Source organism: Bos grunniens, chromosome 9 (genome assembly GCF_055505025.1).
Source record: "Bos grunniens cultivar Pamir isolate PY7600 chromosome 9, Bosgru_T2T1.0, whole genome shotgun sequence".
Taxonomy (NCBI): domain Eukaryota; kingdom Metazoa; phylum Chordata; class Mammalia; order Artiodactyla; family Bovidae; genus Bos; species Bos grunniens.
In genome coordinates this window covers 9,051,783-9,066,956 of record NC_141173.1, presented here as the reverse complement: position 1 = coordinate 9,066,956, position 15,174 = coordinate 9,051,783, and the positions used below count along the sequence as shown (strand labels likewise).

Genomic DNA, 15,174 nt, shown 5'->3' with positions numbered 1-15,174 from the left:
TCTTGAATCATAATTATGGGAATGGTCCTTTCTCTGGTTTAATATAAGTTACAGACATCTTGCATAATTCTTTTGGCTACACTGTTCATCCCTCCTTTTAAACCAATAATGCTTTGCTGTTTTATCTGCTGATGTTCAGATTATATCACCACAGTCTCTCAAAAGAAAAAAATTACTTTGCTTTTATACAATGTGATATTCAAAGTATAAGAGCAAAGTACAAAAGGAGGTTTGGCTAATAGCCTAGAACAAAAATAACATACGTATTTTAAAGTACTTAATACATTGTGTGTGTGTACACAGTCGTCAGTCACGTCCAACTCTTTGCATTGCCATGGACTGTAGCCCACTGCTGCTAAGTCACTTCAGTCGTGTCCGACTCTGTGCGACCCCATAGACAGCAGCCCACCAGGCTCCGCTGTCCCTGGGATTCTCTAGGCAAGAACACTGGAGTAGGTTGCCATTTCCTTCTCCAATACATGAAAGTGAAAAGTGAAGTCACTCAGTCGTGTCCAACTCTTCGCAACCCTGTGGACTGCAGCCCACCAGGCTCCTCTGTCCATGGGATTTTCCAGGCAAGAGTACTGGAGTGGGGTGCCATTGCCTTCTTCAAAGGGGTGGAGGGTTACTGAGATATATATAGGAAGCCCACTAGGCTCCTCTATCCATGAAATTTTCCAGACAAGAATACTGGACTGGGTTGCCATTTCCTTCTCTAGGGGATCTTCCCGACCCAGGGATCAAACCTCTGTCTCTTTGTGTCTCCTGCCTTGGCAGGTGGATTCTACCATTGCATCACCTGGGAAGATACTTAACACTTTGCTCTGTGTTATTATACATCACTCTGTGTTATTATATTATAAGGTGTGTCATAATCAGATCATTTTGAAAAACTAGCCACAGGCAGTACACAGCCGTGATTTCACGGATATGTTTCTTTGTGTAACTTAATCAATTAAATGTGTCACCATTAGTTACTTATGACTCATCTGCAAAGACGAGCAGCTTCATTTGGGTAAAGGCTGCTACTTACTTCATTACTAGTATAATTTCTTTGTGTAAATCTTGCTAAAATGCAAGTCTTTGTAAACTTTCCTTTGTCAGTTTCAGTCTTGGTTATTTCCAAAAATTGAAAAAAGGAAAACATGGAGCTACAAAAAAGATCACTAAAAACTCCTAACAAAGAATTAAAAGTATTAATACAATCCCACCCTTCTCCCTCCACTCTGATCCACTGTCTTTAATCCCTTAGCCCACATTATTCATATTTTTAATTCTTTCAAAATTCACCAGATGTTCAGTCCTTCTTATCCTACAGAAAGACCTTGATCATGTTTATCTCATCAGGTTGTTTTAATGAGGAGGGATAATATACAGATGCTGAGTAGGACTATAGTAGGCACTCAGCAAGTGCTTAACCGATTACAACCACAGTCATTATTTTAAGTAGAACAAAAACAGGGTGTTATCAGTTTTCAGCATGGGGTTCCTTATCTCATGTGGTACTTAAATATACTTGGTGCTTAAGTTTATTCTTATAAAACTAATAATTTTCAGTCTGAGAAAGTCATGGATTTCCAGCATCCTCTTCCTCATCAGTTTACTCCTGTTTCAGCCAGAAACAGGAGTAGGAGATTTACCCAACTCTGATTCCTTCTGTACTTGAGACACTGAGACTTTTTCCAAGTTTGAAGTTTAAACATCAGCAGGCTGATTACTTTGCTCATTCCTGATCTGCAGTCTCTTGCAGATTTGAACTTCAAAGATAGCTTTTCCATTCAATTCCTGAACTAGTTACATATTCTAATTCACCTGTCATTTCTTTCCATCCTTTTGTCTCACCTCAGTAGCTTGTGTTTATTGATTTATAAACTATCAATACAGGGTTATCTAAAACAATGTAAAAATGCTGAATTATTTAAAGGCTAAGTGCTAGATGCATGGAAATTTTGTAAGAAATAATAAAATGCTCAATATCTCAATATAGAGACTTTTAATTTGCTATCTCTATATTATGTTGATTACTTTGGGACTTCCTTTAATTCTGATACAAATTGACATACTAATAACAAAAATAATTTGGGGCTATTGACATTCATATTTTAATAATTCATGCCTCTCTGGACAAAGATATGGCCACAACATGTAGGGGGAATAAATGGTAACAGGAGAAGTAAGACCCTATGGGTGGATGTATTCTACTATGGTCAGGTCAGGTGAATATTCATAAATGACTAGAAAGTGCTCCAAGTATGGAGTTAAGCTGTCTCAATCTAAGCAAAGTGTATATGTGAACTGAGAGGTCTAAAGTCAAGCGTGCAGCAAAAACCTATGATGCCGGGAGAGAGAAGGAGCTACATTCTGCTTTATTATCATATGAAGGGTCAGTATAAAGTCAGATACTGCACTTCATGAAACACACATTGATCTTTCTACTGATACATTCGCTAAGTTGTCTTTTAAAGTACAACTTTTACAAACAGCAGTCTTCAAGTAAAGTCTGTTATTTGCACATTTGTTACATCAGTTTCCACAAAGTGGCTATTCTAAGTTTGGTGTTCAGGATTTTTTAATTTCTTCTCAGGTAGAACCTAAGTCCCATCTCAGTAACCCACAGAGATCAACCATCCTTTGGATCCTGCAGTACTGGGATTTTTTCACTTTTTAAGTCAAACGTTGATGTTCCTTTTATGTAAGTGTTGATATCATGCCATCTGCTCACCTCTTCCTACCCAGACACACTAAGGTGACCTCTGCTCTCACATTGTCTTCTTATTCAGCCTGCGTGTCTGCTCTAAGCTCCACCACAGCTGGGAGTTCACAGCTCACCACTCCAAACACAAGACTCACTAGCTCCTCCAGCTCTTCAGTCAATTCTTCGACTCCTCGCCAAACCTCAGTGTGGTCCCCTCTACAAATGACGAGTGTTGCTGACAAATACTAGAAAACTTGAAAAGGTACTTAAATTGGCAAACTGATGGTGGTTTATACCTATAGACTTCACATACACTCTTCATCCCAAGTCCATAGGAATGATAGAAAATGTTTCATAAAATAACTGGAAAGAAAAATATGTAAACAGTGGTAGACTAGCTACTACAAGGAGTGCCTGAAAAACAGAAAGCCAATGAAAGTAGGATGAATACCAGGGTTAAAGCTACCCATTAGGAGCAGAGATTAAGACATGGAAAGTAGGAGATTTAAGATATATGGATGGCACAGAAGTTCAACATCTGTTTAAAAGTATTTTCAGAGGGAAGAAAAAGGGAATTCTGGGAAAATGGAGCATTTAAAGAAATCTTATGGGGAAATTTCTGAATAACATTAAAGATTCTTTAGCTGAAAGATAGCTAACACACACACACGTACACACACCCTAAGATATATTGCAATGAAATTTGTGAACATTAAGAATAAAGAGAAAATCTTAAAAGCTGTCAGAATCAAAAGAAAGATCACTTACAAAAGAATAAGAATCAAACTGACATTGGACTCTTTGTGAGCCACCCAGGATACAAGAAGACAAAAGACTATCTTCAATATTTTATGGGAAAATAACTTTGTTGAATTCAACACATAGCAAAACTATTATTCAAGGAGAGGTAGAAATAAAGACATCTTTAGAATGGTAAGGAACTTTGAAGTTATTACCTTAAGAATTGCTAGAGAACATAAACCAATAATAATAAGAAATCCAGAAGTGCAGAATGAGACAAAAGCTAGTCTCATGAATATCAGTATTAAAATATATTAAGTCTAAACAAATGCTTATTAAACAATAAAATATATATTGATAACATAGCCACTTGGATATAAAACTGAATTTATATCCAAAAATAAACTCAGTCTTATTTTATTTGCAGGAATATTTCAGATACTGATTAACTCTAGATTAGAAAAGGATGTTTGAACATCTATGTTAATAATGTTAAGGTTACCACAAAAAGCAGAAACAAATAATATATTTGCAAAAGAGTAGAAAAATAGAACTAAGAAAAATTTATCAGTCCAATTAAAGGCAAGCAAAAGGACAACTAGAAAATACAATAAACAGAAAAATCAAATGATGATACAGAAATTTCCAATTACAGAAATCACAATAAGTGGGAATGCTTTAAATTCACTAGTTAAAAGTTAAGAATTTTTATCCCAGATAAAAAAAATCCAGTAATGAATTTATAAGAGACCTCAAATGCAATGACATAGGAAGACTGAGAATAAAGAGATGAAAGAGCTAAATTAAGCAAATGCTAATATGCAAAAATCAGATGTCACAATGTTAATATTGAAAAGAGCATTAAAAAAGATGAAGGAGTTTTCATACTGACAAAAGGAGCAAGCCATAAAGAAGTTTCCAAAGTAACATATTTCTATGAAACTCATAAAAATTTTCCAAAGTATATGGAACAAATACACAAAAATACTTAGAAAACTGCAAGGATAAATGTCAAACTAAGTTTAAAATGAAAGACAACCTATAGCTCTCAGAAAGTCATGGAAAATGTGGAGAAAAATAGTAATATGGAATTCTATGATGATCATAAAAGTGATTAATCTTTTTTAAATATTGTAGATAAGAAACAGAGCATGTACAATTCTTTAAAATACAAATAGAATATTTACAGAAGTTAACTAGTCCTAGGACAGAAAGGAGAATAAGATAAGCTTAAGAAGTTTGATAACACATAGAATATTTTCACAAACTATAGTACAATTAATTTAGAAATCAACATTAAAATTCTGTACATCTTCGGGGGGAAACTTTTAATAACTAATGATTTAAAGAGAAATTAATATCCAAATTACAAACTATTTAGAACTGAAAAACAAAAGAAAAACTTGTGCAATTTTGGTATGACAGTACTCAGGGTTATAAAAGCCTTAGATAGAAAACAATACAAAATGAAAATAAATAGGCCACTTAAATCAGAAGAAATTTAACAAAGGCAAAAGCAGAAATTACAAACGAAAACTCTTAAAGACAGTAAAATTGATCCATAAAATCTAAGCTGATTTGAGAGGCTGATAAAGCAGCTAAATCTTTGGGTATTGTGATTTTTTTTTGAGGGTAGAGGAGAATGAAAAATAAGTAACATTGAGAATATAAAAACTTTTTAAAATTATCATAAAAACAGCAGGCACTGTATATATAAAATTGAAAACTTATGTAAGATGGACATTCTTCAAGGAAAACATAAATGATCTAAATAGGACTGAGATAAAAAATTAATCCTAGATAAAATGGAAAGTTAATAAAAAGTAATAAAAAATCTTCAAAAATGATAAAAATTGCAGAAAATTTTACAGGCAAATTCTAACAAATGTATATATAAGCCCCATTTTATAAAATATTACCAGGTCAAAAAAAAAAAAAGATTAGATGTACCTGACTCATTTGACAAGGCTGGTATAACAATGACACCAAAATGAACAAGAAAACTATAAGCTTTGATTCTTTCATTTTTCTACATAAATGTGAAAGTATTAAATAAAAGATAAAATCTACAAATACAGAAAAAAGATAATAAGTCACTATCAAGTAAAAGTGTGTTTACTAAAACAGGATGATTTCAATGTTAAAAATGACCTCAATATAATTTATTATATTAACATTAATGAAGACAAGTTATCATATCAAGAAATGTGAAAGAATTTGATAAAATTCCAGTTATCACTTAAAATATCTTCATTGTATATTAGAAATAAAGGAGAACATTCATACTTCATAAATGTTATATCTCCAAAACTTATGATTAAAATTGTATTTAACAGTGAAATATCAGAAGCATTCCCATCACAAATAAAAGCAGTATGGCCAACATCACCTCAACTATTCTAAATTGTTATACGAGGTCCTCACCAAAACAATACAAGAGAAAGCAATACAAAAGGAAGAAATAATATTGTCATTATTCTATAAATATATCTCCTTACTAGAAAACACAAGAAGATCCATTTTTTTTTAAGTAATGGAAACAATAAGGAGAATCAAGAATGTGGCTGGAAATAAGATCAGCATACAAAAATTGTGTTGTACAGTGAGATCAATACACAAAACTAACTTCCTAATGCACCAACAATGTCTACCGGAAAATGTAATATAAAATTTATAATGAATCATGAAAGATTCATATCTCTTCTCCTTCCCAAGCCATGTTGAAATGACAAAGTTTCAAGCCCCAGGAAAAAAGAGAATAGGCTGTAGATAGGAGTGCTGACATTCAGAAGATGCTGAGAGAAGAAGGGGTGACTGACTTAGAGTGGCAGAGAGAGTTACATCCTAAGTGCTTAGGGGTAGACAGTGGGGGTGGAAATTATGATTGTAATGGAGCCAATTCACTCTGAAGACCTTCTGTGGGTTTAATGCTTTTAGATAACACTTTACTCCTCCAGAAGCAGAAGGAGGACCTAGTTTTGCATGGGACTGAAAAAGAGCCAGGTTGGCTGAAAACTCTACATACAGAAGAGCTGAAACTGTTTCCTTCCAGCTCAGGGCAGCCTAGTATAGTCACAGTGAGGTTTAGTTTCTGGAAAATTCAGTGGCTGGGTTCTAAACTCAGACACCAGTTTCATTAGGGGTACAAGGCAGATACAAATGTATGCATTAACTATTGGCTCCTCACTCTAATTTTCCTTCATTTCTACTCTCAAATTGCCAGCAGGTCAGAGGTTAAATTTCTCCCCCAAAGGGGAAAAGTCTTCATACTCTGGCTCATCCTTGATTAACATACTACACAACCTTTCAAAAAGTCTATCTACCCTAGTAGAGAGCTTCAGGTCACTTTTGAGGACCTTGCTTTTATATATATAAATATAACAGAGAAGAAGAATCAGATAGCTGAGGTTATCTTCCAACATGAGAGAAAGAAAAACAAAGCCAGCAAAGAAAAAAAAAAAAGTGAGGAGTGAGGAGAGATAATAGGGGCAACCAAAAAATAAAAACTTCTAAAACAGATTAAGTCATTCAGAAGCTGAGAAAAGATATTGCACCAAAAACTAAAATCACTAGGGAAAGATTATCAGATGAAAGAAAAATTCCTTATTCATATTAACAACTATAAAACACCTCAAATACATTTAACAAAATGTACAGGAGGTTTATAGAAAATTATAAAATTTAATAGAAGAACATAAAACAAGACATTACTAGTGTGTGAGATGAGGGCAATTGTGCGGTAGTTTGAGCATTCTTTGGCATTGCCTTTCTTTGGGATTGGAATGAAAACTGACCTTTGCCAGTCCTGTGGCCACTGCTGAGTTTTCCAAATTTGCTGGCGTATTGAGTGCAGCACTTTCATAGCATCATCTTTTAGGATTTGAAATAGCTCAACTGTAATTCCATCACTTCTGCTAGCTTTGTTCGTAGTGATACTTCCTAAGGCCCACTTGACTTCACATTCCAGGATGTCTGGCTCTAGGTCAGTGATCACACCATCGTGATTATCTTGGTCGTGAAGATCTTTTTTGTACAGTTCTCCTGTGCATTCTAGCCACCTCTTCTTAATATCTTCTGCTTCTGTTAGGTCCATACCATTTCTGTCATTTATTGAGCCCATCTTTGCAAGAAATGTTCCCTTGGTATCTCTAATTTTCTTGAAGAGATCTCTGGTCTTTCCCATTCTATTGTTTTCCTCTATTTCTTTGCATTGATCGCTGAGGAAGGCTTTCTTATCTCTCCTTGCTATTCTTTGGAACTCTGCATTCAGATGCTTATATCTTTCCTTTTCTCCTTTGCTTTTCACTTTTCTTCTTTTCACAGCTATTTGTAAGGCCTCCCCAGACAGCCATTTTGCTTTTTTGCATTTCTTTTCCATGGGGATGGTCTTGATCCCTGTCTCCTGTACAATGTCCTGAACCTCCATCCATAGTTCATCAGGCACTCTCTATATCAGATCTAGTCCCTTAAATCTATTTCTCACTTCCACTTAATAATCATAAGAGATTTGATTTAGGTCATACCAGAATGGTCTAGTGGTTTTCCCTACTTTCTTCAATTTCAGTCTGAATTTGGCAATAAGGAGTTCATGATCTGAGCCACAGTCAGCTCCTGGTCTTGTTTTTGCTGACTGTATAGAGCTTCTCCATTTTTGGGTGCAAAGAATATAATCAATCTGATTTCGGGGTTGACCATCTGGTGATATCCATGTGTAGAGTCTTCTCTTATGTTGTTGAAGGAGGGTGTTTGCTATAACCAGTGCATTTTCCTAGCAAAACTCTATTAGCCTTTGCCCTGCTTCTTTCCATACTCCAAGGCCAAATTTGCCTGTTACCCCAGGTGTTTCTTGACTTCCTACTTTTGCATTCCTGTCCCCTTTAATGAAAAGGACATCTTTTTTGGGTGTTAGTTCTAAAAGGTCTTGTAAGTCTTCATAGAACCGTTCAACTTCAACTTCTTCTGTGTTACTGGTTGGGGCATAGGCTTGGATTACTGTGATACTGAATGGTTTGCCTTGGAAACAAACAGAGATCAAAGAATGCTCAAACTACTGCACAATTGCACTCATCTCAGAGGCTAGTAAGAAATGCTCAAAATTCTCCAAGCCAGGCTTCAGCAATACGTGAACCATGAACTTCCAGATGTTCAAGCTGGTTTTAGAAAAGGCAGAGGAACCAGAGATCAGATTACCAACATCCACTGAATCCTCGAAAAAGCAAGACAGTTCCAGAAAAACATCTATTTCTGCTTTATTGACTATGCCAAAGCCTTTGACTGTGTGGACCACAATGAACTGTGGAAAATTCTGAGAGTGGGAATATCAGACCACCTGACCTGCCTCTTGAGAAACCTATATGCAGGTCAGTAAGCAACAGTAAGAAGTGGGCATGGAACAACAGACTGGTTCCAAATAGGGAAAGGAGTACATCAAGGCTGTATATTGTCACCCTGTTTATTTAACTTCTATGCAGAGTACATCATGAGAAACGCTGGACTGGAAGAAGCACAAGATGGAATCAAGATTGCCGGGAGAAATATCAATAACCTCAGATATGCAGATGACACCACCCTTATGGCAGAAAGTGAAGAGGAACTCAAAAGCCTCTTGATGAAAGTTAAAGTGGAGAGTGAAAAAGTTGGCTTAAAGCTCAACATTCAGAAAACTAAGATCATGGCATCTGGTCCCATTACTTCATGGGAAATAGGTGGGGAAACAGTGCCAGACTTTATTTTCTTGGGCTCCAAAATCACTGCAGATGGTGATTGCAGCCATGAAATTAAAAGACACCTACTCCTTGGAAGGAAAGTTATGACCAACCTAGATAGCATATTCAAAAGCAGAGACATTACTTTGCCAACAAAGGTCCATCTAGTCAAGGCTATGGTTTTTCCAGTGATCTTGTATGGATGTGAGAGTTGGACTATAAAGAAAGCTGAGCGCTGAAGAATTGATGCTTTTGAACTGTGGTGTTGGAGAAGACTCTTGAGAATCCCTTGAACTGCATGGAGATCCAACCAGTCCATTCTAAAGGAGATCAGTCCTGGGTGTTCATTGGCAGGACTGATGCTAAAGCTGAAACTCTAATACTTTGGCCACCTCATGGGAAGAGTTGACTCCTTGGAAAAGACCCTGATGCTGGGAGGGACTGGGGGCAGGAGGAGAAGGGGATGACAGAGGATGAGATGGCTGGGTGGCATTACTGACTCGATGGACATGAGTTGAGTGTACTCCAGGAGTTGGTGACAGACAGGGAGATCACGTGTGCTGCAATTCATGGGGTCGCAAAGGGTTGGACATGACAGAGTGACTGAACTGAAGTGAAACAAGACATAAGTAGATGGAAAATATGTACATGAATTGGGAGCTTCAATGTCATGTAAATGTCAATCTTCTCCAAATTGATAAATATGCTCAGTGCAATTCCCATCAAAATTTTTTTAAGTTGGCAAGTCACTTTTAAGTCATGGAGAAAACCAGATACAGAGAATTGTCTAGAAGTCTAAAATGAAGAATAAAGCAGGATAGAGGTTTTCCTAAAGGCATAAAACAGAGTAACATGTAGTCAGATGATCACTACCCCCACCAAGCATATGATGCTTTAGAGACACTAAATAACTTGGCCAATGTCTCACGGTTACTAAATAAGGAGGAGGGGTTAACACTGACTCCAGAGCTTGTGAAAATCGCTCAGTTGTGTCTGACTCTTTGTGGACCCATGAGCTGTAACCTGCCAGGCTCCTCTGTCCATGGAATACTCCAAGCAAGAATACTGGAATGGATAGCCATTCCCTTCTGTTGGGAGCCAGCGTGAGGAACTCTGCCAGTGGCAAAGGTCATGAGGAAGGAGGCTCGGCAAACTCCTTGTCTTGGAGTTTTATTGGCTTTCCATGTAAACCAAGTTATTCAGCCTCTTTTCTTCACTGAATTTCTTCAATGAGCTATCCCTATTTAGCCACTCTTTATATCTTTAATTCTATCATATCCTGATCGCCGAAGCTGTCTCCCCTTTGAATTCCCTGGATCGACTAGGGCTGGACCCTGGCACCCTTCTCCAGGGGTCCTTCCCAACCCAGGGATCAAACCCCAGTCTCTTGCATTGTAGGCAGATTCTTTACCATGTGAGCCTGCAGGGAAGCCCCCAGAGTTTGTGCACTTCCTCAACTACCATAACTGCACTGCTTTTAGATGGTATTTTTTGCTCATTAATAGCCTAATCCTCAGTTTTTTCATTCTTTTCAGGCCTCAATTTCCCTCCTAACTCTTATATCAGATGAGTTTGCCTTCAACATTGCTGATGAGGTACAGACCACAAATAGTACTGACACTCTTCATATTCCATGGGACCCTTAACTTCCTCTACACTCTCCTCCTTTCCAGAGCTGACATAATAGAGCTAAGACAAAGGTTCACACACTGCTTCGTTGACTGTAAAAACGAGGATACTGACAGCACCTACACTGTAGGATTGTTGCAAAGATTAAATTAATATGATCTATGTGAAGAGCTTGATATACAGCAACCACTCTGGAACTTACATTTGGTCAACTCTATACTCTTTCCCTTTAATTAGCTCCTATATGCTTATAAACATAATCTCTTAGCCTACAAATCTGTTAAAATATTTATCTTCAACCAACAAACTAATCAATCAACCTTCTTTTTATTGACTTTTTTTGCACTGGTTCTCATTGGGTTGTTTTCTCTCTTTCCAACTGTCAAATTTCTTGAAAGGTTAATCTGTTTATCAATTTATGACCAGCTCACGCATTTTCTTCCTATCATCCAGCATCAGCCCTGAATTGCCCTTCCACAAGAATCACCCACAACTTCCTAATTTCCAAAGCTCATGAATGAAATTTCTTTTTAGTTTGCCACAAAAACTCTGGACCTCAACATTCTCACCTGTAAGAATGTCTTTACTATATGACCCTTAAAGGCTTCCCTAGCTCTAAAATTCTACAGAACTATGAATACTCTCTAATGAAAGATTTTATCAGGATACTTTTTCTTGAACTAATTTAGTTCTTAATTAACTTTGGACATTTATGTTTTCCCAGTAAATTATTGGGACTTCCCTGGTGGCTCAGTAGTAAAGAATCCACCTGAGAATGCAGGAGGCACAAAAGATGTAGGTTTGATCCCTCGGTCAAGAAGTTTCCTTGGAGTAAGAAACATCAATTCACTCCAGTATTCTTGCTTGTGAAATCCTATGGACAGAGGAGCCTGGCAGGCTTCAGTCCATGGGGTCACTAAAAAGTTGGACATGACTTAGTGACTAAACAACAAATTATCCATTTCATACATATTTTCCAATGTCTTACTATCTGATTGTATATAAAGTTCTCATAAGTTTTAAGAAATACCATTTGTTTATTTCTAAGATTGCATATCTGTTTGTTACTTCTTACTAGGTTTATCAAAGATGTCTGTTTTACTAATTTATTTCAAACCTTAATGATTCTTTAATTCCAACTTGAGAAATATTTTACATTATTACAGTGATGAATTTTTCAAAGTGTGAAATATAATTATATACTCTCTTCATTTGGCAGATCTTCAAAAATTCTAAGCACAAAATACTGTGTTTACCTTATTTTCAGCATTCAAATAAATCAGAGAGAAGGGTGTTAACTCTGAAAAGTAATCTTAGAAAATTATTTTATAAATGCTTCAAAAAGCTAAAGAGAAAATGCTTTTGATGAGAGATATATGATATAATAAAACACCCATGGAATAGAGAATGCAGATAAACCTGATTTTGTTACAAACATGAAAACCAGAATATTAAGATGAAGCATTCCAGTAAAATACTTATAAACTCTCAAACACTATCAATATCTGTATACTTCAATTGCAGTATTTATGGAAAAATCAAGAATTATTGCAGTTATCACAATACCTTAGCAATCTTAGACAAAGTGAAATAATCCTTAATATAAACAAATTCTTGTTTGAATTGTTTTAACTTTCCTGTATTCACATACAGAATTGTCCATAATAAATGAATTATAAATATGTATATTTTGCTGCTGTTGCTGCTGCTAAGTCGCTTTAGTCGTGTCTGACTCTGTGAGACCCCATAGACGGCAGCCCACCAGGCTCCCCCGTCCCTGGGATTCTCCAGGCAAGAACACTGGAGTGGGCTGCCATTTCCTTCTCCAGTGTATGAAAGTGAAAAGTGAAAGTGAAGTTGCTCAGTCATGTCTGACTCTTCATGACCCCATGGACTGCAGCCTACCAGGCTCCTCCATCCATGGGATTTTCCAGGCAAGAGTACTGGAGTGGGGTGCCATTGCCTTCTCCAGTATATTTTGCTATTACCATGCAATAAAACATGTACAAGACACATACAATATAATTTTTGGATGCACCTATAACTCTTTCCATATGAATATTGCTACAGCTTATTACCATCACGATTTTCAAAGACAGTTCTTTAGAGGCTACACTAATAATTTCCTATTTATAGTATTCAGAAAGTGGTAGTTCTTAGGCTAAAATGGATTATTGTCAGGGTGAAATAAGATTATGAATAAAAAGGGATTTATAAAAGGAAATAAATAACCACACATACAGTAAGTACACAATAAAATTCTAGGTGCTAATTGGCAAAACAGACTTATTTAAAGATGTTTTACTACATTGTAAAAGATGAAGAGAAAACTAACTCGTCAAGAATCTCCTCGATCTTAAACATTAATTTTACAGCAATGCTGCTGCTGCTAAGTCACTTCAGTCATGTCCAACTCCGTGTGATCCCATAGACGGGACCAGGTCAATATTTATAATGAGTACATGAAGCCCCAGGAGGTGGTGTCTGTAGCTGCACAGGTAGCAGGTGAAGAAGCACGGCATCTTTTCATGCAATACACTGCCTTGTGTTGCAAAGAACCTGCTTTCACTAATATTTATAAATATAAATATGGTGTTACCATATCATTTCAAGCCACCAAAAATTCTTTTTGAAATAAGTGTATAGGTTTTAAATAAACAGATGTTACTAGAAACTAACAAGATGATATTATATGATTTGCCCTCACTGTTCAAATCACTATCAACTCAAACAGAAAAATGCACCATTTAAAAGTATAACTTTTCAGTAACAAACTTTGGTGAGGATGTAGAAGAGGGAACCCCAGGATACTGTTGGTGGGAATGTAAATTGGTGCAGCCATTGTGGAAAATAATATGGCAGTCTCTCAAAAACCTAAAGTAGAGCTGCCCTATGATTCACCAATTCCACTCCTGAGTATATGTCAAAGAAGATGAAAACACTAATTCTGAAAGATACATGCACCCCAATATTCACTGCAGCATTATCTACAATAGCCAAGATATGGAAGCAATCTAAGTGTCCATCAACAGATGAATGGATAAATACTACTCAGCCATAAAAGCATATGAAATGTTGCCACTTGCTATAATATGGATGGGCCTGGGGTATCATGCTTAATGAAATGTCAGATAGGTAAAGACAAATAATGTATATTACTACTTATGTGTGGAATCTAAAAAATAAAGAATATATAAAACAAAACACAAACAGATTCACATATATAGAGAACAATCTTGTGATTAAAAGTGGGGATAGTGTTGGGGCAGAAGCTGGGGATTAAGAATTTGGCAAGCTACAAACTTAGTCAAACTACAAGGACATATTGTACAGCACTGAGAATCCAGCCAGTATTTTTAAGTGGAGTGTCATCTATAAAAAGATTGCATCAGCATATCGTACACCTGAAACTAATATAGTAATGTAAATCAGCTATATTATAATAAAAAGAAAAAAATTGCTGAGAGAGTAGATTTCACATTAAGTCCTCTATTAAAGAAAACAACAACAAAGGGACACAGGCAACTTTCGAAAGCGTAGGGTGTATCCACGACCTTGATGGTGCTGATGGTATCATGAGTATTTGTGTATCTTTAAACTCATCATATTGTGCACATTAAGTATGTACAGTGCTTTATTTATCAATTAGATCTCAATAAAGCTATTTTATAAAAGCATAATTCTTCTTATACAGATTTCATTGACACATATGCAAATATTGAATGGGATGAATCAATAAAACCAGTAAGCACTATGGCCTTAAACATCATCATTTCACACAGTTAAATGAAAATTTTATTGTATTAAGGACTCAATCAGAAACTTTCTGTTAATGTCACTTTATTTGACCTCCCTCATTCTATAGTTGCCGTGATGTGCTACATCAACAGCAATATCACTTGTAAATAAGAGAAGAATGTCTCTCATAGGCCCAAATACTTAGATTATGCATTGTTCTCCTTGGATGCAATGGAAAATATCAACAGAAGAGATGTGATGGACTTCAGTTCTCTCTTGGAAACTCTTGGCTCACCATTAAAAGTTGTAATACTCACTCAAAACCAGTGGCACAAAACTATGAGGAAACATTACATTATTATCTCTCTGATTCATCTTCTCTGACAAAACATTGAAGAACAGAAGACATTGCTAACAGAAGAAATTGCTAAATAGACATGTATGATATGCAATAGTTGATGACTACTGCTGCTGCTGCTAAGTCGCTTCAGTCGTGTCCAACTCTGTGTGACCCCATAGACAGCAGCCCTCCAGGCTCCTCTGTCCTTGGGATTCTCCAGGCAAGAATACTGGAGTGGGTTGCCATTTCCTCCTCCAGTGCATGCATGTGACCCCACAGATGGCAGCCCACCAGGCTCCTCCATCCATGGGATTCTCCAGGCAAGA

General features: G+C 36.4%; 1 protein-coding gene across 2 annotated transcripts in view; it reads right to left on the bottom strand.

Annotated features, from left to right (window-relative positions):
* Positions 1–15,174, bottom strand: part of ADGRB3 (adhesion G protein-coupled receptor B3) — an 888,911-nt gene that overhangs the window by 66,426 nt on the left and 807,311 nt on the right. The gene's annotated exons all lie outside the window — the stretch shown is intronic.